Raw genomic sequence first — 2,787 nt, 5'->3', positions numbered from 1 at the left:
TACCTGATGTTTGGTATGTAATAATCGGGTTAATCACTGTTATAATTCGTTGAGTTTGTTTCCATATATTACACTTTGGCGCTAGGAAGATGGGACTCATATTGTCAAAAAAAAAGGAAGTTAACACTAATGGACGAGGAGATCTCTTGCCTACGATTTCAATTACTAATTACCGAATCCAGCTACGCTGATTGCTCTCGATTTATTGAATCAGAACTTGCCAAAATATTTACATGATTGAATTGAATCGATACTTGCCAAAGCAAGCACGAATAAATGGAAGGAGGATCGGACGTGATTCGGTTTTAAGTGGGAAGAAGAAAAAATTAAGGTGGGAAGGGTGGTGAGTGATGAGACGAAAATAAACCAAACGAAAAAAACCAACGAAAAAAACCGACAAAACTGGGAGGTGGAATCGCTACTGCGGGAAAATTGAGAGGTGGGAGGGAGGACGAAAACAACCCAGAGAAGGTGGGACGAAAAAAATCCGTGCGTTGCCACGGGCCAACAAACGAATGTAAATATTGCTTGAGTTTTTGTCCATGAATGCGCATATTGTGTGTGATATTCCATGGGACAACAAACACAAGCATCTTCCTTTCTCTTTTCAACAAACACCATTCACCCCTCTAGCAGACCTTTCCATCAAGTTGTTATCGGTCACCTTCTACATCCCTACATCATTCATCTTTCAATTCACTGCCCTTTGACTATGTCTGGCTTTTCAGTCGTTGTGTTGCTCTCTAATATATTTGGAACACCAACAACTAATGGTGATTCATAAGGCGCCTCACGTTAGTACAAAATAATAAGAAAAAAGAATTAAAGATTAAAGAAGAGAAAGGACTCAGCCAGGAAACATTTGTTCCACCACATCCTCATTTAGTGACTGTATTGAATGATGCTTTGTTTGCCTCCAAACTACACATGGGCTATGCCTTCTTCCCTTTATATTCCCTAAATGCCTTCGGGCGTGTTCGGACATCAAACGGGCGTCCAGCATGCTCCCCAAAATGCGGATAGTACGGCTCACCCAAACCCAGACCATATGTGTGGTGTAGAATGTGGTTATCCAGACTATCCATCACGAAGGAGAGAGGGCCCAACACAAAAGCCCTACCCAAGATGAACCCTTTCCTTTTCTTGCCAGACCCTTCCATTCCTGCTAGGTTTCCCGCTGTAGTGGGACATTTCTCATTAGAGCCCCCTCCTTTAAAACCGGATGATGTCCACCTCTCCTTCACCATGGCGCCCTCTCTTCTTCACACCGTATTTCCCCACGGACCGCCAAGCGCCCCACTCTCCGTCCTAGTTCCATCCCCACAAGTTCGTGCCGATCCGCCACCACTATGAAGGGGAGGAGGCGTGCACCACCTGTGATGCCCCTTGAGCCAAAAGCGTAATCTCAACAGTAGGAAACAGCAGGAAGGGCATTCAGCATGCACGCAGCTTAATTAGTCCTATCAATATATAACACCAATCAAATCAGATTTTGTTCTACATTGGCACAAAACCTTCTACTAAAAATCAACTAAACAGGAATTTTGCATCTTCTAGTCACCGCGTCTAAAAATCGACATGATTGATTAATTAAGTTGGCAACAATTCGACATGATTGATTAATTAAGTTGGCAGATTGACTTTTAAGATAGTTGGCGGATGATCTCAACTTGCAACAACTGATATATGTGTGTGGCATGCATGCATACCTTGCACGGAATAAAAACAAGTAATTTAATTTTTTCTCTAATTAAGAATTGTGTGTCAAACATCATGGCATGTGGTCTCCATTCATGTAGCGACAAACTGATCATCCCTGTTGCAGCTTCCCTCGCATGCAAGCGTTGTGTCTCCTTACACGCCGAAATATTCTTTTGATCTCCTTTCTTGACAATTAGTCAGTTGAAGAGGAAACTTAAGTTAAGTGCCTCTCAAAACTATGTAAACATGAATTATGGTGAAATAGAAGAACAAAATCTTATTTTTCTAAAAAAATGATACTTTCAATCTGTATATACTGGCCCCAAACCCAAAGGAAAAATAAAAGATCTACAGAAGATATATATCAACTTCAAAAAATCTGAACTTCAGGCAAGGTCAAAATCTAGTGCCAAGAAATTTGTAATCCTTAATTTACACTCTTATACAGACCAAAGCATATGATTTGATCACCTACAAGTTTCAATTTTACCTTTAGCCAAGACATGCTTTCTTCATGTAGATGCACAGACCAAAGCTCGAAGCATGACTAAAAATCAAGAGCAATATGATGAGTTAGAAATTAAGTAGGACAATTAACACATGGCTAACAAAAAAGGATGATGAATGAAAAGGACGATGCCGCACTACTGTCACACAGAATATGTAAAGTTCTGGTCGTGTATGTGTTGTTAGGTCAGCATAGATGTCACAATATTTGTTTGACACTTTCAGCTTGTAGTTCATTAGAATTAGCCTGAAACCTTGAAGTACAGAACAATTTCATATAGTGCAGAGCCTGCTTTCCAAAGGTATGCATATAATTGTGGATTCTATGTTTTGAAAGTTTCATCCACGTTTTTTTTCTAAGCTTTATTGGCCATATTATGATCTTAATATCAGTGTCAGTTTGTCACCAATGAACTTTCGTTAGTAGACCACTTACATACATAACTGTGACATGTCAGAGCAGAAGCAGAGCACTTGAATATCAGCATCAGTTCTTGCTTCTAAACCATCAAGTTTAGAAGTAGAAGAATGGTTTATTCATTATGGATGATCATGATTCCAAATAGCATAAATGAATGG

The 2,787-nt window shown here is 39.9% G+C and overlaps 1 long non-coding RNA gene across 1 annotated transcript; it reads right to left on the bottom strand.

Moving 5' to 3' along the window:
- Positions 1-518: 518 nt before the first annotated feature.
- Positions 519-2,779, bottom strand: LOC123085927 (uncharacterized). Its single transcript, XR_006440146.1, has 2 exons — positions 2,192-2,779; positions 519-1,886 (listed from the first exon to the last, which is right to left on the bottom strand). It is a non-coding gene; the product is annotated as an uncharacterized lncRNA (long non-coding RNA).
- Positions 2,780-2,787: the final 8 nt, after the last annotated feature.

The sequence above is a fragment of the Triticum aestivum genome, chromosome 4A, assembly GCF_018294505.1.
Source record: "Triticum aestivum cultivar Chinese Spring chromosome 4A, IWGSC CS RefSeq v2.1, whole genome shotgun sequence".
Taxonomy (NCBI): Eukaryota; Viridiplantae; Streptophyta; class Magnoliopsida; order Poales; family Poaceae; genus Triticum; species Triticum aestivum.
This window is presented reverse-complemented; position numbering and strand designations above follow the sequence as displayed.